Source organism: Felis catus, chromosome X (assembly GCF_018350175.1).
Source record: "Felis catus isolate Fca126 chromosome X, F.catus_Fca126_mat1.0, whole genome shotgun sequence".
Taxonomy (NCBI): Eukaryota; Metazoa; Chordata; class Mammalia; order Carnivora; family Felidae; genus Felis; species Felis catus.
In genome coordinates, this window is record NC_058386.1 from 40,052,493 (window position 1) to 40,076,606 (window position 24,114).

The following is a 24,114-nucleotide window of genomic DNA, read 5'->3' on the forward strand; positions in this document are numbered from 1 at the left end:
CATTTCTTTTGGACATAGTCCCAGAGGTGAAATTGCTGAATCATATGGTAGTTCTATTTTTCATGTTTTGATGATTCTCCATACTGTTTTCCGTAATGGCTTCACCAGTTTGCATTCCCCCCAACAGTTCGCAAGGGCTCCCTTTTCTCCACATCCACGTCAACATTGGTTACCTCCAATCTTTTCGATGATGGCCGCTGTAACTGGCGCGAGATGATTTCTCATGGTGCTGTTCGTGTCAATTTCCCTAAGGACTGGTGATGCCGAGCATCTTTTCACGTACCTTTGGCTTTTCGTGTATCTTCTTTGGACAAACGTCTGTTTGGGTCTCTGGCCCATTTTTTACATCGGGTTGTTGTTATCACTACTATTTTATTATTTGCTAGCAAGTTGTCTGAGTTCTTTTTTTTTGAGTTCTTTTTTAAATTTGAATCGACATACAATGTTACATTCATTGCAGGTATACAACGTGATGTTAAGCAACTCTATACGTTATGCTGTGCTCACCACAAGCATAGTGACCATCTGTCACCATGCGACATTATCACAGTACCACTGACTCTATTCCCCAGGCTGTGCCTTTTATTCCTATGACTTATTTATTTCATAACTGGAAGCCTTATCTCCTACTTCTTCACCCATTTTGCCCACCCCTCACCCCCCCCCTTGTGGCAGTCACCAGTTTGTTTTCTACATGTATAGGTCTGATTCTGCGTTTTATTTGTGTATTCATTTGTTCTTTCTTACTTTCTACATGCAAGTGAAACCATATCGTATTTGTCTTTCTCTTATTTCACTGACCTCTAGGTCCATCCAGATTATTGCACATGGCAAGATCTCATCGTTGTTTTATGGCTGAGTAATATTCCATTGCATAAAAATAGACACGTGGATCGATGGAACAGAATAGAGAGCCCAGAAATAAAACCCATGCATTTATGGTCAATGAATCTGTAAACGGTCGCTAAGTCTCTTCAATAAGTGGTGCTGGGAAAACTGGACAGCTACATGCAGAAGAACCACTTTCTTATACTGTACACAAAAATAAACTCAGAATGGGTTAAATATCTAAATGTGAGACCTGAGACCATAAATTTCCTCGAAGAGAGCACAGGCAATAATTCCTTTGACATCGCCATAGCAACATGTTTTCCAGATATGTCTCCTACGGCAAGGGAAACAAAAGCAAAAGTCAACAATTGGAACCACATTAAAATAAAAAGCTTTTGCACAATGAAGGAAACCATCAACAAAACAAAAGAGACAACCTACTGAATGGGAAAAGATGTTTGCAAAGGACATATCTATAAGGGGTTACTATTCAAAATATATAAAGAACCGATGCAACTCAATACCAAAAATAAACCAAATAATGCAATTAAAAATGGGCAGAGGCCCCAACTAGACATTTTTCCAAAGAAGACACACAGATGGCCAACAGACATATAAAAAGATGCTCAGCCTCACTCATCATCAGGGAAATGCAAATCAAAACCACAATGAGTCTGAGTTCGTTATATATTTTGGATATTAACCCCTTATCAGATACATGGTTTGCATATACTTTTCCCATTTTGTAGGTTGTCTTTTCCCTTTGTTGATGGTTTCTTTTGCTGTGTAGTTTTTAGTCTGATGTCGTCACACTTACTTATTTTTGCTTCTGTTGCTTGTGTTTTAGGCGTCATATCCAAAAAATCATTACTAAGATCCCTGACAAGGTGTATTCCTGTGTTTTCTTCTAGGAGTTTCATAGTTTCAGGTCTTACATTTAAGTTCTTAATCCATTGTTCGTGTTATTTTTTGTGAGTGTTTCATTCTTTTACATGTGAATATCCAATTATCCTAGCACCTTTTCCTGAAAAGACTATTTTTCTCCATTGAGAATTCCTGGCTCCCTAGTCAGCTATTAGTTGACTGTATATCCTTGGGCTTATTTCTGGACTCTTTATTCTGTTCCACCGGTCTCTTTGGTTTTATGCCAGTTCCATACTGCTTTGATTATAACTTTACAGTATAGCTTGAAATCGGAAAGTGCGGTGCCTACTGCTTTGTTCTTTCTCAGTATTTCTTTGAATATTCAGGGTCTTTTGTGATGTCATGTAAATTTTAGAATTGTTTTTTCTACATCTGTAAAAAATGCCATTGGAATCTTGATAGAAATCGCATTGGATCCATAGATGGCTTTCGGTAGTATTGACATTTTAACAATATTAATTCTTTCCATTCATGAACACAAGGTATTTTTCCATTTATTTGTGTCTTCAATTTCTTTAATCAGTGTCTTATAGTTTTCAGAGGGGAGATCTTTCACCTCCTTAAATTTACTCCTAAGCATTTTATTCTTTTTGATGCTGCTATAAATGGGACTGATTCCTTTACTACTTTTTCAGATAATACGTCATTAACGTATAGAAATGCGACTGATTTTTGTTTGTTGATTTTGTATCCTGCAATTGTATTGAATGGATCTAACAGTTTCCTAGTAGGATTTTCTATATGTCAAATCATATCATCTGCAAACAGACAACTTTACTTCCTCTTTCCTAATTCTAGTACCCTTTATTTCTTTCCCTGGCCTCATTGTTCCAGGCTATTAGTACTGTATTGAATAACAGTGGTGAGAATGGGCACGCGTGTCTTGTTCATCTTCTTAGAAGAAAAGCTTTGGACCTTTCACTATTGAGTATGTTGTTAGCCATGGACTTTTCATACGTGGCCTTTATGTTTTAAGATATGTTCCTTCTGTACCTAAATTGCTAAGAGTTTTTACCAAGAATGGATTTTGAATTTTGTCAAATACTTTTTCCGCATCTATTGAGATGATCATATAATTCTTTTCTTTCATTCTATTTATGCGATGTATCATTCGGACTTATTTGCATATGTTGAACCATCTTTGGCATCCCAGGGATAAATTTCACTCATCATGGTGTTTGATCCTTTTTATGTGCTGCTAAATTCGATATGCTTGTATTTTATTGAGAAGTTTTGCGTCTATATTCATCAGTGATATTGACCTGTAGTTTTCTTTTCTAGTAGTGTCCTTTTCTGGGTTTTGTATCAGGATAATCCTGGCCTCCTAAAATGAGGTTAGGAAGGTTCCCTTCTCTTTCATTTTTTTTTTTTTCCTTTGGAAGGGTTTGAGAAGACCTGGTGTTCTTTTTTAAATGTTTGGTAAAATTCACCAGGGAAACCATCTGGTCCTAGGATTTTCTTCACTGGGAGGTTTTTGATGATGGATCCAATCTCCTTACTGGTAATTGATTGATTTGGATTTTCTATTTCTTCATGATTCAGTCTTGGTAAGTTGTATGTTGTTACGGTTACTTTCACTTCTTTTGGTGGTCCAGTTTTTTGGTGGAGAGTTTTTCGGAACAACCTCCTATGATCCTTTAAATTTCTGTGATATCAGTTGTAATGTCTCCTTTTTCATTTATAACCTTGTTGGTTTGGGTCTTTCTCTTTTGTGCTAACTTAACCTAACTAAAGGTTTGTCAATTTTGTTGATCTTTTTAAAGAACCACCTTTTGGTTTGGTTAGTCTTTTCTATTGTTTCTCTGCCCTCTCTTTCATTTATTTCCTCCCTAATCTTTATTATTCCCTTTCTTCCGGTAGCTTTGGCCTCAGTTTGTTCTTTTTCTAGTTCGTTAAGGCATAGAGTTAGGTTACTTATTGAGGATCTTTCTTGCTTCTTAATGTAAGCATTTATTGCTATCAACTTTCCTCTTAGAACTGCGTTTGTTGCATCCCACAAGTTCTAGTATGTTGTGTTTCCATTTTCATTTGTCTCAAGAAACTTTCATTTCCACTCTAATTTCGTCTTCGTTCAGAAGAGCATTGTTTAAGTTCTATGTGTTGTGAATTTTCCAGTTTTCCTCTTGTTATTGATTTCACGCCATGTTGCTCAGAGAAGATATTAGATGTGATTTCAATCTTGAGTTTGCTAAGACTTGTTTTGTGGTCTAACATATGGTCTATCCTAGCAAATGTTCTGCGTGCACTTGATCTAACATATGGTCTATCCTATCAAATGTTCTGTGTGCACTTGAGAAGAAGGTCTATTCTGCTGCTGTTGCCTAAAATGCTCTGTGTATATCTATTAGGTCCTTTTGGTCTGTAGTGTTGTTCAAATCTGCTGTTTCCTTATTATCTGCCTGGATGATCTATCTATTGTTGAGAGTGGTGCATTAAAGCCTCCAGCTATTACTGTACTACTGTTTATTTCTCCTTTTAGCTCTGCCAGTTTTTGTTTAAATATTTAGGTGCTTCTCAGTTAAGTGCATAAATACTTATAATTGGTATGTTTTCTTGATATAGTGACCCTTTGTCATTATATAATGATCTTTTTTGTCTCTTTTCACTATTTTTAACCTAAAGTCTGTTTTGTCTGATGTAAGTATAGCCTACTTCTGCTCTTGGGGGGAGGGGCGTGGGAGGAGGTTACCATTTGCTTGAAATGTCTTTTTCATCTTTTCACTCTTCATCTATGTGTGTGTCCATGGCTAAACTGGGTCTCTTGCAGGCAGCATATTGTTGAATCTTGCTTCTTTATTCATTTGCCCATTCTATGTCTTTTAATTGGAGAATTTAATTCATTTACTTTTAAAGTAATTATCGATAAATAAGGACTTACTATTGCCATTTTGTTAGTTGTTTTCTGGTTGTTTTGTAAACCTGTTGTTTCTTGTTTCTTATCGTGGTGTCGATTTTTTGTTTTGATGTCTTTTGGTATCAGTATGCTTTATTGTATTCTTTTGTTGTGTTTATTGTGTTCTTTATTGTATCCTTTTGTGCAATTGCTACAGGATTTTCCCTTGTGGTTACAGTGAGGCTAACAAAATATCTTAAACTTGAACACCCTATTAAACTGATAACTACTTAACTTCAAAAGAATTCATAAGCTTTATACTTTTATGTCTCCTCCTCGCATTTTAGGTTATTGCAGTTACAATCTATGTGCTTTTTATATTGTGTTACTAATGATAGATTATCGTAATGATGGTTATTTTTATTACATTCATTTTTTTAACTTTCAAACTAGAGTCGCAAGTGAATTATGTCCCACTATGACCATATTGCTAATCTGACTATGACTATATATTTACCATTACCAGTGAGATTAACTACCTTTTAATGTTTTTATGACATCAATTAGCATTCTTTTACTTCTACCAAATTCCCTTCATCTTTCTTTGCAAGGCAGGTCGGATGGTAATGAACTCTCTTACCTTTTCTTTGTTTGAGAAAGTCTTTATCCTTTCTTTGCTTCTGGAGGACAGCTTCACCAGGTATAGAATTCCTGGCTGACAGCTATTTTCTTTGAATATTTTGAATATGTCATTGCATTCTCTCCTAGCCTGAAGGGTTTCTGTTGAGAAAAGGCCTGAAGATTTTCTGTTAAGAAATCCACCAATAGTCTTATGGGGGCTCCCTTGTATGTAACTTCTCTTTTTCTTGCTGCTTTTAAAATTCTTTCTTTGTGTTTGGCTTTTGATAATTTAATTGTAGTGTGTCATGGGGCAGCCCTATTCAGGTTCAACCCATTTGGGGTCTTTTGGGCCTCATGCATCTGTATGCCCATTTTCTCCACGGATTCAAGACATTTTCAGTCATTATTCCTTTAAATATACTTTTTGTCCTGTTCTCTTTCTCTTCGCCTTCTGGAATTCCCATAATGCAAATATTGTTTCTTTTCACATTGATCCATAATTCTCATAGGGTATTTTCACTCTTTTTCAGTCTTTTATTCTTTTTTGCTCTTCTGACTGGGTAATTTCCAGCGTCTTATCTTCCAGGTTGCTGAGTCCTCTACATGATTGAGTCTACTTTTGAAACTTTCTATAGAATTTTTCAGTTCAGTTATTACATTTTTAAACTTTTCTATGGGTTTTTTTTGGTGGCTTGCTTTTTCCTTGTCAAACTTCTCATTCTGTTCATGCATTGTTTTCTTAATTTTGTTCAGTTACCTGTTTGTTTTTTCTTGTAGTTCCCTAAACTTCCTTAAGAGAATTATTCTGAATTCTCTGTCTGAGAGCTCATAGACTTCCATTTCTTTAGGATCAGTTATTGGAGCTTTATTAATTTCCTTTGGTGGTGTCATATTTACCTGATTTTTCATGATCCTTGATTCCTTACATTGGTATCTGTGCACTTGGGTAATCAGGTTCCTCTTTCAGACTTTAACGGTTTGCTTGGAAAGAGACAGTTCACCAGTTAGCTCAGTTTGGGCTTCTGGATGTGTCTTCTGGTAATGTCCTTGGGCAGGTCGGGACTGGTATTATGGCCTATTTGGGGGCAAGACGAGTGTTTGAGCTCTAAGGACAGAAATGGGGTGTGCGCCACTTGCTGAGAACAGTTAGATAGGACAGCTGGCTTGGCTCCCTAACCAAGTGAAGATATAGGATTAGCTCTGAAGTTGCCTGGTTTCTCCAGTAAAGCTTACTAGATGATTGGGGCTGGGTACTATATTTGATAATAGATGGGGCTATGAACTAGCCTCTTTATCTGGGCGGGGCAGTAGGATAAGACTTAGGGTCTGTACAGCTCATTGTTTGGGGACCCAAATCAGGCCAGAGAGTGTACTATATTCCCTGGTGAAGTGAAGTCGCCAGTTTTGCTCTGCAGGTGGAGGAAGCCATGGGATGTGCTCTCTGTTTAAGTGCCACTGTACAGAGGCCTGTTGAATGGACTATGCAGCTTCCCATATGCTCTAGTTAGGTTCCCTGGCCAGGCAGGCTGAAGGCTCTATTCCGTGATGAGCAAGGCTATAAATTAGATTCCCTGCCCAGGTGTAGTGGGAGAAGTCATTCTAAGGCTGGTAAAGCTCTTTGTTGTCTCAACTCAAGCTGACCCACACTCCAAGTTTCCTAATCGAACAAGGCCGATTCCTTCTAGAAACTACCAGCTCTTTCCACTCACTTCTTGGCTCGAGTGCCTCTGGGCTGCACAGCTTCCAGGAGTTGTTACCAGCCCTTCTGGTCAAGATAGGACCAGAAGACACTCCACAGAAGGTGGGACTGTGATTCAGCCTCTTGCTTGCATGTGGACAAGTCGGGCTCCTGAGCTGGCAAAAGTTTTCATGTGAGGATCCAAATCAGGCAAATCCACACCCCATCACATCCCCTGGTCAGAACGTGTCTCTGCCTTGGTTCTGTGGAGGAGCAATGCCACTGGTTGGGATTACTACTCGGGGCACAGCAGATATGAACTCGGTCTACTAAGATCCACACGCTGGTTGTTATGAGCCCCTTCCCCCCGTCTCTGTGTTCCCCTTTCTCAGATGCCCCGTGGTGGAGCCCCATAGATCTCCCCACAATCCCCATGGTGCAAGATCAGAGTAGCCCTACTGCTGGGTAACTCACAACGCTGGGAGGATGAGTTGTCCACGTGGGCTCCCTTTTCCTACAGAGACTGGAGGCTTAGAGGAGACATCTCTGCATGGTGCTGCACTGGTTTGGGGGAGGGGTTATGTGGCCAATGTGTAGCTACTTATTTTACCCCTCGAATGCAGTCTGCCTTGGTTTCTGTGATACGGGAAGGTGCTTCACCTCACCCCCCACGTACTACAATTCCCCGAGTGGTGTCTTGTTTTTAAAAAGCTGTCAGTTGTTCTTCTAGTGATAGGGAAGGAAGTCAGGAACAACCTGTGGCACCATCTTGGTGCTGTCACTCAGAAATTTTTAATTGTAGTAAAGTTCAGCTTATCAACGATTTCTTTCATGGATCGTGGTCTTTGGCGTTATATCTAAAAAGTCATCACCACACCCAAAGTCATTTAGGGTTTGTCTTCTCTTCTGGGAGTTTGAAGGCTTCATATTTTACGTTTAGTTCTGCAATGCATTTTGAGTTAATTGTTGTGAATGACGTAAAGACTAGGTCTAGATTCATTGTTTTACATGTGGATGTGCTGTTGCCCCAGCGCCATTTGTTGAAGACCAGTTTTGCTCCATTGTATTGCCACTGCTCTCTATCAAATATCAGTTGACCATATTTATATGCCCTATTCCTGGGCTTTTTCGATTCTGTCCCATAGATCTATTTGTATATTCTTTCACCAATAGCGCTCTGTCTTGATTACTGTAGTTTTATAGTAAGTTTTGAAGTTGAGTAGTGGCAGTCTTGCAACTTTATTCTTCAGTATTCAGTTGGGTATTTTAGGTCTTTTGCTTCTCCATATAAACTTTACAATCAGTTCGTTGGTAGCCACAAAATAACTTGCTGGGATTTTTACTGGGATTCTATTGACTGTATAGATCAAGTTGGGAAGAACTGACATCTTCATAGTATTGAGTCTTCCTATCCATGAATCTGGACTGTCTTTTCATTTATTTAGTTCTTCATTGATTTCATTCACCAAAGTTTCGTAGTTTTCATCATATAGATCTTATACACATTGTTTTGGATTCATACCTATGTATTTCATTTTGGGGCTGCTAATATTGCTATTGTGATATTAGTTTCAAGTTTCACTTGTTCATTGTTGGCATATAAGAAAATGACTGGCTTCTGTATAATAACTTTGTATTCTCCCACTTGCTAGAATCATTTATTAATTCCAAGAGTTTTTTGTTGATTCTTTAGGATTTTCTACATTGACCATCATGTCATCTGTGAACAAAGATAGTTTTATTTTCCCTTCCCAATCTGTATGCCCTTTCTTGTCTTATTGTATTCACTAAAAATTCCAGGATAATGTTGAAAAGGACTGATGGGGAGGGACATCCTTGCATTGTACCTGATCCTAGTGGAAATACCTCTAGTTTCTCACCATTAAGTATGGTGTTAGCTATAGACTTTTTGTAGATATTCTTTATCAAGGTGAGGAACTATATAAATATAGAATATTAATAATATTATTATTAATAATATAAATGTAATATAAATAAATATAAAATATAAAAATATAATGTAATATATAATCATATAATATAAATAAATATAATATAAAATATAAAAAGTAATATAAACATAATATAATATATAGTATATAATAAATATAAATATAAATAATATAATATAATATAAATATAAATATAATATAAAATAATAATAATAATACATTACTATTATCATTCAAGTGTTAATACACATATTTTTGAACCCACTCTAATCTGGTAACAGAGCCAATCATGGAAAGATGAATTACTTATTTTCTTGCTTTACCCACTTGTATTATGACTGAAATTTACATTATTTCATTTAATTAGAAGTTGAAATAAAAATGAACTCGCATGAGTCAGTTATAAAAATGGGAGAGAAAAATTAAAACATAAGTAAGTTTTGTGTTCATCATTTAACTATTTTTATCTCATTTTATTTTTTTACATTTTTTTAAACTTTTTTTTTATTTTTGAGAGACAGAGACAGAGCATGAGCCGGGGAGGGGCAGAGAGAGAGGGAGACACAGAATCTGAAGCAGGCTCCAGGCTCTGAGCTGTCAGCACAGAGCCCCACGTGGGGCTCGAACCCATGAAACCACAAGATCATGACCTGAGCCGAAGTCAGACGCTTAACCAACTGAGCCACCCAGACACCCCCATCTCATTTTAATGGAAGAGAAAGTTAGTCTTTTTTCTTTCCTTCAGCTGTGATTTCAATGTAGGTTGAAAGCTAATAAATAAGCCATTTCTGGGCTTTCTTTTTCGATGAGGAAACATTTAAAAAAAAACAACTATTGCTTAAAACATCGTTCTCTCGTATGAGGAACAAATACAACAGAATCCAGTGATTAGACTGTTTGCAACAATTGTTTGTTACGCCTGGGACTTTTTAGAAACAAGTATACTGTTATTCATATAATCTAAACTTTGCATTTTTCTGTTTTCAGGTCAAACTCCAAGAGTTTGAGGTCGAATTTTGATAGAACACCCAGATGTCCTCAGCTGTCATGAGGAGCACTTACCATGTTTGCTTGGACATTTTCCCCATTATGTTGGCAGATACTTCGCTATTGACACAGAAAAAAACAATGGATTAAAGAGTTGACCTATCAGTCACTGAAGCGTAGGGCCAATATTACCCTTGACCTGTGTGATCTGTATCCTTTTAGAAAGAAGACATTTTTTCACATGTGACTAATAATAATAATGATGATGATAGTAATAATAAGAAGAAAAAGAACAGAGTCCTATTGGGCACCTACTACCCAAGTACACGAGTATGTACGTACACACACACACACACACACACACACACATTCTGCCTCTTCTTTCCACCATAGTTGTTATCACTTCCTCACACACCCATTTTCCTCCTTCTTGGTGAAAAACTGGTATAGGGGCTTCCGGGAGGCCTATGGAAGTCTTTGAGATGCACTGGTTTGGTATGAAGTACCCTCAAGGTCTGCAAATGTGACTTTAACCAAGGGATCTTCAGCTTGAACCAAACGTTTGCAGCATTACCTAAGGCATTGTTTGCACTCCAAAAAGAAGGATCAGCACAGGAAGAAATGATGCAAAGGACTTGCTGGAAGTTTGGGGGGAAAAATGTCTTGGTTAGTTAGAGACTTAACTTCTCTCCTATACATCAAGCACAAAAAATTAAAAAATAAAATTAAAAAAAAATAACAGCCTTATAAATAGAACACATGTGGAAATACTGCAGGACTGAAAATCTCAGCCCATCGCGACTGCCAGTCTTAGGGAGCTTCCAGAGGGGAGGTTCCAGAAGGAATTACTGCTATTTGCTCCCAGCAAAAATTAGGGGGGAAGAAAAGGTTCCCTTACCTGTTGTTAACTGCCAAAATGAGTATCAAGAGCTTCTTGGGAAGTTTACACACGTATGGAGAGAAAAAGGAGGCAATGACAGCGTTTAGCTTTCAATGAATTACCTTTTGTAATTTTCTCAAGTATAACAAATGTTGAACATCTCAGAGGAATAAACTCTAAGACTTGGAAAAGCTGGACACCAACAAGATGCACCTTTTTCATCTTTATCAGGTTAAGATGATCTAAATAGCTCCTTCCGTTTCAAATGTCTCCGGACGCCCCCGAAAGGACCGATTCGCTGGCAGTGTGTACCTAGACCTGGTTGTGTCACTGCGCTTGGGTAAAGCATTTTCATTAAGCCCTGTGCTATGTTCCGTGGCACTATTGATGAACTTAGGCGCTACTCTAGTCAATCAATTTCATGATCAATGCATTTAGACGATGGCTTTGTAATTTGTAGCTGGATCGGCGAGTTATTTTACTGGATTGATTGAGTCAACTTGCAACATGAGGGCTAGAGGGAAGAGGTTGCATGCTCACCGAGAAGAAAACGGGAGAGAAATGATCGTACTCTCACAATTGATGAAGATCGTCACTTGTTTGTAATGAGAAAGCCCATACACTTTGGGTTTCTTTAAAATGATTACTGAACTTGTTTGTAACTACTCACTTTTATGCGCAACATCAGGCAAGGTATAGGTATGCAAAACTGAACAAACCATTGTTATTTTTGCCCTCATGGAGCCGATAGTTTAGATGACAAGAGAGAGGGTTTGAATACATAATTAGACAAATATATACACATGATGAGTGTGATTTACTTTATACTTAAAAAAAGAAGAGAAAGCATTTTTTTTTAATTTTGAGAGAGAGAGAGAGAGAGAGAGAGAGCAAGAAGGGGAGGAGCAAAGAGAGAGAGAGGGAGGAAGAGAGAATCCCAAGCAGGCTCTGCATTGTCCGCACAGAGCCTGATGCAGGGCTCGAACTCACGGACCGTGAGATCATGACCTGAGCTAAAGTCAACAGTCCGACGCTTAATCGACTGAGCCACCCAGGTGCCCCCAGAGAAAGCATTTTTTTTAAAAGAATGCAAAGTAGCTTTAAATTTTTTCTTTTCTTTTTCTCCCTTCCTTCCTTCCTTCCCGCCCCCTCCTCCTCCCCTTGTTGCTTATTGGAGAATGTATAGGTTGAAGGAGATTGGAATATATCAATATGAGGGAAACCTAAAAGACAACGTGAACACTTTCCTCAAGTAGAAAGCATGGGAAGAAGAATAACAAGATGTAGGAAAGGAAGTGGAGAAAGGAAGGAAAACCACCAAAGACCCCGTGAATTCTGTTTAAAATATTTGATAATAGAAACTAATGGCAGAGTTGGTAAGCTTAGAGAAATAAATCCAGAAGAAGGAAATCACTTAGGAAGGAAGATTCTTGGGGCTCCTGGGTGGCTCAGTCAGTTAAGCATCTGACCCAGGTCACGATCAGGTCATGATTCGGCTCAGGTCGTGACCTCACAGTTTGTGAGATCGAGCCCCGCGTCAGGCTGCACGCTGACAATAAGGAGCCTCCTTGGGATTCTCCCTCTCCCTCCCCCCACCCCCACTCTGCTCTTCCTTCACTCATGCTCTCTCTCTCTCTCTCAAAATAAATAAATAAACCTTTTTTTAAAAAAAGAAAGAACAGTCTTAATTTTTCTGTAAGTGGACAGTTTTGTTTTGTCTTGCTTTGTTTTGTTCTGAAACTGTTCTCGCAGAGTGTACGTTATTGGCAGAATCTTGGATGGAGTAATTAGTTACTGGCTCAGAGGAGTGAACTGTAACGCCCATGGTCATACAGGCAGAGCTGGGTCAGGCCACCAGGTCTCCTAATGCCTAAACTGGGGTTCTTTTTCACTGTATTGCCTCCCTTCTGGGTAGAGAAAGCTTTGCAGATGCCGTGCCTCGCTATTTGTAAAAGGACGTCTTGGTTTACAATGTGAACAAACTGTAGAATTTGTCTACAATTGCTGACCTCTCCTGAGGGCCTGTGGTCACACTCCTTGGCTTCTGTCCAGCCCGTGGTCAGATTTACCTAGTGGGTGAGGTTGGGAGAGAGACCTGGGCCGCTGTGACTGTTTCGGCCTCTCCCTGGTATCTGCCTGCAAAGAGCTTTGAGTTTCCGTGGGAGAGGCCTGGGACAGGGAGATAACCCACCTAAGTTTCATTTCTCCCAACAGCGTTAGCCACAACAAAGCTGGCGTTTCTATCTCATAGTGTGCATCCTGCGAGCTCAGACGGAAGAGAAGGGTGGCAATTATTGGGGCTCCCCTAAGCCCAATAGATTTTATTGAGAGACGTATTTCCTAGTGGTTCAAAACATGGACACTGGAGCCAGATTAGCTGTGTTTGTATCCCAGCGCTGACACTTAACTAGCTGTGTGATCTTGGGCAAATCGCTTAACTACTCTAACAAAATGAGACAAAAGTAGCATCCACGCCGACGTGTTTATGTCACAATTAAAAAAAAAATTTTTTTTTAGGTGTCTGACACGTAGGATAAAATTTTAAAAACCGGTGGTTTATTACCATGTACAAGGGACAATTTTTCAAGAAGCCTTTCAAGAAGACTGTGGATTTTTATTATACGCATATTTCAAATACCTATTTTTATGTGGAAGCAGTGAAGTTTATGGTTAAAAGCATGGGGTCTGGAGTCAGACACCTCGGTTCAAATTTTAGCCTCACGACTTACCAGTTGTATGACTTTAGGCAAGTTACTTAACCTTGGATCTCAATCTTGTCACAGTGATATAAGGATACTGGCCGTACCCACCTTAAGAGATTGCTGTGGAAAATGACAATATTTATAATGTACTTATTGATCTAATAGTCATTAGATATTTATTCAAGAAAATACATACGGAAAAATGGAGTGGAATTGCTGGGGCCTGGGGTAACCCTATGTTTAACCTCTGGAAAAACTGCAAGACATTTTCCAAAGCGGTTGAAATATTTTACATTCCCACCAGCAGTATATGAGGGTTCTGATTTCCCCACATCTTCACCAACAGTTACTCTCGCCCATCTGTTTTCTTTTAGCCATCCCCGTGGATATGAATTGGTAGCTCGCTGTGTTGTTGACTTGTGTTTCCTTGAAGTTGAATGATGTCAGGCATTTTTCTTATGTTGATTGGCCATTGGTATATCTTCCTGGAGAAATGTGTAATCAGATCCTTGTGCATGGTTCAACTGGGTTACTTGCCCTTTTATTACTGAATTATATTTTATATTTCATATATTCCAGAATTTTATATATTCCAGGGGCAAGTCCCTTAACAGACATATGATTTGCTCTCATGCTTTTGGTGTCATATCTAAGAAGTCTTTGCCTAACCCAAGTCATGAAGATTTACTCCTATATTTTCTTCTAAGCGTTTTCTAATTGTAGCTCTTATATTTAAGTTAATGATACCTTTTGAATTATTTTTTGTATACGGTGTGAGGTAGTAAATCCCTTTTTTTTTTCCAGGTGGATATCCAGTTGTCCCAGAACCATTTGTTGAAGACGATTCTTACGCTATGGAATTAACTTGGCACTCTTCAGGAAAATCAATTGACTATAGGGCACCTGGGTGGCTCAGTTGGTTAAGCATCTGACTCTTGATTTCAGCTCACGTCATGATCACTCTGAGATCAAGGCCCACGTCAACACAGAGCCTGCTTGGAATTCTCTCTCTCCTTCTGTCTCTGCCCCTCCCCTGCTCTCTCACACAGACACTCATTCTCAAAATAAATAAATAAATAAATAAATAAATAAGCATTTTAAAAATAAAGATAAAACATAAAATCAATTGACTATAAGTGTGAGCCTTTATTTATGGACTCCAATTCTATTCCATTGATCTATATGTCTATCTTTATGCCAACATTACACTGGTTTTATTAGTGTATCTTTGTAGTAAGTTTTGAAATCAGAAAGAATGCGTCCTCCAACTTTGCTCTTTTTTTTAAATATCATTTAGGCTATTATGAGAACTTTGAATTTCCATATGAATTTTGGGATTAGCTTCAGGATTAGCTGGCAAAGAAGCCAGCTTGGATTTTCACTGAGATTGCATTAAATCTATAGATCAACGTGGGGAGTATCTCCATATAACATTAGGCTTTTTGAATCATGAACACGGTATGGCTTTCTATGTATTTACATTTTCTTTCCTGTCTTTCGACCCTGTTTTATAGCTTGCAGACTATACATTTTGCACTTTTTTGGTTAAACTTATTCATAAGTATTTTATTTTTTTTTGATATTCTTTTCTTTCCTAGAAAAATACAGTTAATTGATGTATATTGATCTTATACCTGACAACCTTACTGAACTTCTTTATTCTAATAGTTTTTCTGTGTATGTATTCCTTAAAATATTCTATATACAAGATCCGTTCATGTAAAAATAAAAATGGTTTTACTTCTTCCTTTCTAATCTAGATACTTTTTATTTCTTTTTCTTATCTAATCGCCCTGACTAGACCCTCCAGTACAATGTTGGAAGGAAGTAGTTAGAATAGATACCCTTATTTTGTTTCTGATCTTCACTTTTATTCAGCTCAAAGTATTTTGTGATTTCTTCTTTTACCCATTGGCTATTTAAAAGTACGTGACTTGATTTCTTCGTATTTGTGACTTTCACAAATTATTTGTGTTGTCGGTTTCTCATTTCATTCCTTTGTGGTCAGAGAACATACTTCGTATGGCTTAAATCCTTTGAAATTTATTGAGTCTTGTTATACAGCTCTGCGTATGGTCTGCCTTGGATTGTGTTTTGTGTGCACTTGAAAAGAATGTGCATTCTACCGTGGTTCCATGGAGTGATCTGAAGATGTCTTTTCTAAGTCGTCTATAGTATTGTTCGTATCTTCCGTTTCCTTGTTGATCATCTATTTTTTTTCTAGCCACTATTAAACATAGGCTAGTGAAGTCTCCCATTATTATCACTGATGGCATATGTATTTTTTATTTTCTTTCTATAAATATTTCCTGCTTAGCCCTCTACCCATTTGCTATACTTGAAAAGCATATGTAAACCTTAAATGCCCCACCAGAGGTCATCCACCTCTCTGCTCCTTTTGTCGACATGCACACCAGAGAGGGACACAAAACTTTGGGGATGGATAGGAGTAAATGGGGGGGGGGGGGAGTCCCGGAGCTTGGTGGTACAAAGGATCAGCATGAGTACAGTAGTGGCAGACTTAAAAGGTCATGTCAGGTCAAATACGATGGAAGTCTGAATTGAGTTAAACTAGGAAATTTCAAAGCTCAGTCCATACTCTAAGTTGTAGAGCAGAAATCACAGATAAGTATGAGCTCATGGTTAATTGATTTTTCACAAGAGTGCCAAGACAATGCAATGAGAGATAGAATAGTCTTTTCAACGAATGGTGCTAAGGCAGCTAGACATCCACATGTAAAAAGAAAGAAAGAAAGAAAGAAAGAAAGAAAGAAGAAAGACAAAAGAAAGAAGAAAGAAAGAAAGAGAAGAAAGAAGAAAGAGGGAAGAAGAAAGAAAGAAGAAAGAAGAAAGAGAAGAAAGAAAGAAAAAAGAGAGAAGAAAGACAGAAGGAAGAAAGAAAGAAGAAAGACAAAAGAAGAAAGAAAGAGAAGAAAGAAGGAAGAAGGAAGAAGAAAGAAGAAAGAGAAGAAAGAAAGAAAGAGGAAAGAAGAAAGAAAGAAAGAAAGAAAGAAAGAAAGAAAGAAAGAAGAAATACAAAAGAAAGAAGAAGGAAGAAGAAAGAAGAAAGAGAAGAAAGAAAGAAGAAAGAAAGAGAAGAAAGAAGAAAGAAAAAAAGAGAGAAGAAAGACAGAAGAAAGAAAGAAAGAAAGCAAGAAAGAAAGAAAGAAAGAAAGAAAAGAAAGAAATTAGACTCCTACTTCCCACCATATACAAAAAATAATTCAAAAGAAATCATAGACCCAAATGTAAGAGCCAAACCTATAAAACTCTTGGAAGAAAATAAAGGAGTAAAACCTCATGACCCCGGGTTAGGCAACGTCTTCTTAGAGACCACACCAAAAGCATAAGCAATTAAGGACAAAATACGTTAATTAGACTTCATCAAAATTAGACACTTTTGCGCATCAACAGACGTCTTTAAGAAAATGAAAAGACAATTCACATAAGTGGAAAAATACTTGCAAATAATATATCTGATAGGGCCTTGTGCCCAGAGTAAATAAAGAACACCATTTAACAATTTTTTTAAAAAACCACACACAATTAAATGAGTTAAAACAGGGGCAAAGGATTGAATGGACCTTTCTCCGAAGAAGATATACAAATGGCCAACAAGCACTTGCTTAACATCATTAGTCATCAGGGAAGAAATGTAAACCAAAATCACAGCGAGCTTGCAGCACGGCTGCCGGTGTTGCCACCGCCTTAGCATTTTGGAATCAGGAGAGCCGAGCCCATGCCCGGGCAGGGTAGAGGGTGGTGGGCAGGTCTGGCCTCCCGTCACCATGGACAGTTTTTCCTTTTCCTAAGTGGACTGTCAGCAATCCAGCCAGATCCGCTCTTTCACCTTCAAGGTAGAGGAAGAGGATGATGTGGGGCGTGTGCTGGCTTTGACCACGCTCTGCCTCATCAAGGGGGCCAAAGGTCAGTGTAATGTCCTAGAAGTCATGGCCGGGAACCAGGACCGCCAGGAGACTGCAGTCCCGGTGGCCAACCTCAAGTTGTCCTGAGTTGTCCTGAGTTGTCCAACTCACGCTCAGGTTGGAGGACGTCCAGCTCCAACCCCCTGTAACCTTCCATCTGGAGTCGGGTTCCGGGCCTGCGTGGATCGCGGGGCAACGCGAAAAGCAATGACGTTTCTGATGAAGAAGAGAGTGAAGAGGGGAGTGAGGAGGAGGAAGCCGAGTTGCGCCCCATCCTGCTTGCCAAGAGGCAAGGGGGCAGGCCCCAGCCTCCTTGGGTGGCAGGACCTCTGAACTTCTATTCTGACCCTCTTTCCCCACTTTACCTATGAGATCGGAGGTCAGCATAGGAAGCTCAGGACTACACATGTTTAATACTTCCCACATTTTTCGATAAAGGTTGAAATACAGCAATGTGGAGTGGGTTTTTTTTTCTGCAAAAACAAACAAATCAACAACAACACGGCACTAGGATGGCTATACTAAAAAAGATGGACACGGATAAGTGTTGACGAGGATGTGGAGAAATCGACACTTTTACACATCGACAGAGGGAATGTTAAAGGGCGTAGGCCCTTTGGGAAATAGTTTAGGTGTTCTTTCAATAATTAAACATACAGTTACCACACGACCCAGAAATTCTATCCTCAGCCGTATCCTCAAGGGAAAGCAGATGTCCGTGAAAAACTCGGACATGAATGTTCGTAGAAGCATCATTCATAAAATCGAAACTGGAAAAAACCTGGGGCGCCTGGGTGGCTCAGTCAGTCGGGTACCCGACTCTTGATTTTGGCTCAGGTCATGATCCCAGGGTCGTGGGACTGAGCCTCATATGGGGCTTCGCCCTGAGCGTGGAGGCTGCTTAAGATTCTCTTTCTCGAAATGAGTCAGTCCAAAAAAAAGACAGATATCATATGTTTTCACTCATATGTGGAAGTTGAGAAATTCAACAGAAGACCACGGGGGAAGGGAAAGAAAAAGAATAGTTACGAACAGAGAGGGAGGCAAGCCATCAGAGGCTCTTAAATACAGAGAACAAACTGAGGGTGCGAGGGGGTGGCAGGGAAAACAGGTGATGGGCACTGAGGAGGGCACGTCTTGGGATGAGCCCTGGGCGTTTTACTTAAGTGATGCATCACGGGAATCTACTCCCAAAACCAAAAGCACGCTGTATACAGTATATGTTAACTAACTTACTAACTTGTCCATAATTGATATAAAAAAAAATAAAATAATAAAATCCACAAATAAATAAAATAAGAAAGATTCTCTTTCTCCCTCTGCCCCTCTCCCCTGTTCTCTCGCTCACTCGCTCCCACTCTCTCTCTCCCTCAAAGAAAAAAAATGGAAAAAAAACCATCAACTGAAAACTGGATACACAAAATGTGGCATAAGCGTACAATGTAATATTATTTGGCCATAGAAAGGAATAAAGTTCTGACACCTGCTACAACGTGAATGAATCTTGAAAACATTATGCTAAGTGAAGGAAGCCAGACAAACTGCCACGCAAACTGTATGCTTCATAAAAACCACTGAATTTCATATTTTAAAATATTGAACTTTATGTTCTGTGAATTACATCTCAGTAAAGCTACCAGCTTTTAAAATACACATAAGATCATTTCCCGACTCTTAAGAAAGTCACGCTTTAGCATGGGTAAAATGGTCATTGCCGGTGTTTAGACTTGAGCCTCTGCCTTCACTTCTGACTCGAGAAGTCAGTGCATTCAGGATAGACTCCTGTTACCCACCGGGAAGACGATTGTGCTGAACATCAGGGTAATGCCATACCCCATTGTGCCAACCGTCTGCCCAACTGTGGCCATACACACAGTCGACACCCATTGAACTACACTGGTTTCTACCAAATTCCCTCAGCTTGTCCGTGGGAAGCTCAGTTAGTCCCCTGCTGGACCACTCTGGTTCTAAGTTTTTTTTAGCGCTTATTTATGATTGTTGAGACAGAGAGAATCAGAGTGCAAGCGGAGGAGGGGCAGAGAGAGAGAGAGGAGGAGGGGCAGAGAGAGAGAGAGGGAGAGAGGGAATCCGAAGCAGGCTCCAGGCTCCGAGCTGTCGGCCCGGAGCCCGACGCGGGGCTCGACCTCACGGACCGCGGGATCGTGACCTGAGCTGAAGTCAGATGCTTAACCGACTGAGCCACCCAGGCATCCCTCTGGTTCTAGATACCAGTCCCATCTCCCTGGATGATTTACTATCTCAGAGATCTTTCTGTTTTCACTAACCTTCCTGGTGGATATGCGTCTGGCTTGTTCTAACTCAACCAAAGTCCATTTCTGACCATGCTGAGTAAATCTCCTTTCAGCTACCTGTCAAGTGACCTCATATGGCTGGAGACGCAATATGGTCTAATACGAGAGCAGAGCAGTTAAGAGTCCAAGCCCAGTCCAAGTCCTCTCTCCAGTTCAGATAAATAGCAAAGGTAGGTCTCTCCTCTTTCTCCCCCAACCTCCTCTTTTCTTTCCTTTTTTAAAATTAAGTACAATGTATTGTGAAATTGTTTTCCGTACAACACCCAGTGCTCATCCCAACAGGCGCCCTCCTCCGTGCCCCTCACCCACTTTCCCCTCCCTCCCACCCCCCCATCAACCCTCAGTTTATTCTCCGTTTTTAAGAGTCTCTTATGGTTTGCCTCCTTCCCTCTCTGTAACTTTTTTTCCCCTATTCCCCTCCCCCATGGTCTTCCGTTAAGTTTCTCAGGATCCACGTGTGAGTGAAAACATACGGTATCTGGCTTTCTCTGCCTGACTTATTTCACTTTAGCAGAAGACCCTCCAGTTCCATCCACGTTGCTGCAAATGGCCAGATGTCATTCTTTCTCATTGCCGGGTAGTACTCCCTCGTGTATACAAACCACATCTTCTTGATCCATTCGTCAGTCGGTGGACATTTCGACGTCACGCTGCAGGAAGAATGATCTTGAAAAAGCATGCCTCGGATCAGGCCCCTTCCTTGCTGAATTGCTACAACAGACCAAATGCTTCATGTCAGGTGCACTCCTAAGCGCCCTGTGTCTATTGACGCCTTAAATATTCACAACAGTATGTATTCCTCTTCTCGCTTTACGGATGAACACGATGAGGCACGGAAAGGTTAAGTTGCTTACCCAAGAGAGCGCATTCGCTACCAAGACAGCATGGCTCCGGAGTCCTTGATCTCGGCATCGCACCGTCCCCATGCCGTCCCCCTCTGGGCCGTTCATCCCACTGACAGTACAATTCTTACCGTGGTTTTCAAGGCCTACGCGATCTGCTCCCTGCCTTGCTCGTCCTCTACCGCTGCCCAGTACTTGAACTCCCCAGGCCCCAGTCCCAGGCCCGCCTCTTCCCCGGCACCTTTGCACTTTCAGTTGGCTCTGTAATGCGTCTCCTCCCCTCTCCCCTCCTTCACACGTCTGGCTGTTTAAATGGTACCATGCCCGAGATCTTCCCCCATCTTCCTTTCTTAGCAATACTCCCTCTCCAGCTCTCTCTCCCCAGCTGATTCCAGCAGCCTCCTCATTTTTGTTCCCGTCACTTCTCTCAATGTGTCTACCAGACCATGAGCGGCCTTCCCCGTTGGGCTGTGGGATCTTGAAGACAGGAGCTGTGTCTATCTATCTGCTCTCTATCTGGCCCAAGGTCAGCACTTAATCAAAATTGGCTTCATGAACAATGAAGAAGACTTCACCCGAACCTTTGTTACGGGACATGTCCACATATATTGCCATTACCCTGAACTTGTGAAACCAGGGCTCTGTTTTGTTCATTTGTGTGCCCCTGTGTCTAGTATATTCACACCAGAACGCTTTAATATATACTGAACAAGGAGAATGGATAAAGGAGTGAGCCATTAAGGACCAGGATTTGCCAAGAAAGGCTTTATAGAAGAGGTATACTTAAATGCCTTACTTCAGTTGCCAAAAACATTTTTCAAGCATAAAAGATATGCATTTTTAAGGCTCCTTATGAAGCAAACAGTTCTTGCTAAATAACATATCAATCATTCAAATGTAACCGAGAAAATACCATATGGATACTTTTATTGCAAAAAAAAAAAAAAAAAAAGCCACGGGTTTAAGTTCTATATGAACTTACAGAAAGAGAGAATTTTGCCAAACATTTAAATAGTGACAAGGTGTTAATGTTGGTTTCCAAATCCCCAAAGTGGCAGACCATATATCTGAACAGGATCAAGGCCCAGCTGATTTAATCCTCAACAACAGTAGTTAGTGGGGATCAACTCCTTTTTAATTCAAATGAGTTGACGAATAAGACAGACGTGGATGAAATGTTGTATAGGCTGTTTTATTTTACTCAGACTTAACCTGTAATTTATCTGAAGCGAAGAATGACTTGCTTCAGACAAATCTGTGAAGCCAGAGTGCAGGCTTAGAAGCCTAAGCTCTATCATTTACCTGCTGTGTGACTTCAGGCAAATTATTCTCTAAACGTTGGTTCCCTGGCTTATAAAGTGGGGATAATGGTAGTATCTGCCCCAGTGAATATAAAATGCTTCCCGTAGTGCCTGGCATGCAGAAATTCTTTACGGAGTGTTAGATATCGATAGTAGTGTTTTGGGTACTGGATTGGTCAAGAGATCTGAGTTCTAGTCCCCATTCTTTCGCTAACTAGTTGCAGGACTTTGGGCAAATTCCTTGGCCGTTTTCTGTCCCAGGTTCCCCTTCGGAAAAGGAGGGCATTCCCATGACTATTTGTTTCAGATATCTGCTGCTGGATCGTAAGCCACCAAAACTTAGTGTCTTAAAATGACAATTCAGTATTCTCATAACCCTGTGGGTTCGCTGGTATTAGCCGGAAGGTTCTTTTGCTCTACATAGTATCGCTGAGGTCACTCAGGGAGCTGCATTCCGTTGGGAGTTTGGCTGGGGCAGTACCATGTAAAGTGGCCTCTCGCCACCGACGGTCTCTCTCCCTGTGTCCTCTTTCCACCCCAAGATGCAGTCTTCCCATAGGGCAAGTTCCAACGTAGAGGGTTCATCCAGCCTCCTTGTCATCTTGCTTGCTCACGTTCCGTTGGCCAAAGCCAGTCAGATGGGCAAACCTAAGTCCGTTCGGAAGAAGACTACACAAGGTATGAATGCCGCGAGGTGTGTTTCATTGGAGCCCATCAACGGAACAGTCTACCCCACCATGATTCCAGGTTTTCCTCAGAATCAGCATACGCCATCATAGGTCGAATTCCTTTGTCTTCAACCGCCCCCCCCAAAAAAAGCGCTGTAGACAAATTTTCCCCTTCTGTTGTAGTTCTCCCTAACTGTTGACTTGGCCCCTCGTCTTCCTGGATCCAATACACTACTTGAACATGCTAACATTCTGATCCCTTCGGATTCCAAGTACTATTCCCCACCCCACAAAAATGTCAGTACCTTTCCTTAGGCTTCCCTTACTTAGTCTGCTCTCTCTCCCCATCTCTTTTCTCCTTTGGTGCATCCCTGAGAGGCACTTACATAAGGTTTGCAGCTATAGCCGCTCGGTGTTTCCACAGGTCTGATCTTGCTATTTTGTGGGGCTTTCCCTTTACGTCCTACTGGGAACAGAACAAGGGTGGCTGTCCTCGCCTAACGTTCAAGCGCTTCTTCTGTGTCACACGCCTCAGCAAATGCTCATCACCTGCCTCTTGATGCTGGAAGGAGAAGTTTCGAGTTTTCTATCCAGCTGGAGCCATCTAGGGGGCGTGTGGGTGCAGGGAAACCCCCAGGGCCCCAGCCGACAGCCTACACGCATTCTGAAAGCCAAAGCGACAAACCGCTGTTCATTCCTACGAGCTGTTTCACACTCTCTTCAGGGACATACCTTGTTGCTGATATAAAAACTGTATCCAGGGGCTGGGGTTTTCATCTCAAAATACCCCCTCCCTCATCTCAAGGGGAGTCATTTCAGGTTGAAATGGAAACCTAGCAACCATCTGGTTAATAGGATCAATTCAGGCAGCAGGAGGTCTGGCCGGAGGTACAGAGTTTAGCATTTAGTAACAATAAAGAGCTCAGCGTCTAGGCTTTCCACAAAGCTAAAAAAAAAAAAAAAACAAAAAAACAAAAAAAACAAAAAAAAACAAAAAAAAAAAACCCTTGTTTAAAAGGCATTTCAGGAAGCTAAACAATCACTTCCCTGGGATTCTTCTCTTTAGAAATCCACAAAACAAAAATCACGCACATCTTATCTGATAATTGCTATTAACTATGCTGTCGTGTTTTCCCGATATCATCTAATATGTCATTCGTAAGACCTAGAATAGAGCTAGGGTGGTTCCTTCAAAAAAGCCTCATGCCAGGAAGTTACGAATGTGTCAAACAGTCACAGTTTCGAGAAGGCACACTGACAGAATTTTGGAAACTATATATTTTATAAAGTAATATGGATCCATGAATGAGACATCCGCATTTGAATACAAACCACCTGACGTGTGTGGTCCTTTCTTTTTTAATTTTTTTTTCAACATTTATTTTTGAGAGCGTGAGAGGGACAGAGTACGAATGGGGGAGGGGCAGAGAGAGGGAGACACAGAATCTGAAGCAGGCTCCAGGCTCCGAGCTGTCAGCACAGAGCCCGTCGCGGGGTTCAAACCCATGAACCGTGAGATCATGACCTGAGCCAAAGTCGGACGCTTAACCGACTGAGCCACCCAGACGCCCCCATGTGTGATCCTTTCTGAAGACAGATTAAAAATATATGCTTGACATGAATTTGCTCACTTTTAACTTAAGTGTAAATATATCTG

At 40.4% G+C, this 24,114-nt stretch overlaps 1 pseudogene; it reads left to right on the top strand.

The window, feature by feature from the left end:
- LOC101089082 overlaps window positions 1-17,705 on the top strand; it is a 62,677-nt pseudogene extending 44,972 nt beyond the window's left edge.
- Window positions 17,706-24,114: the final 6,409 nt, after the last annotated feature.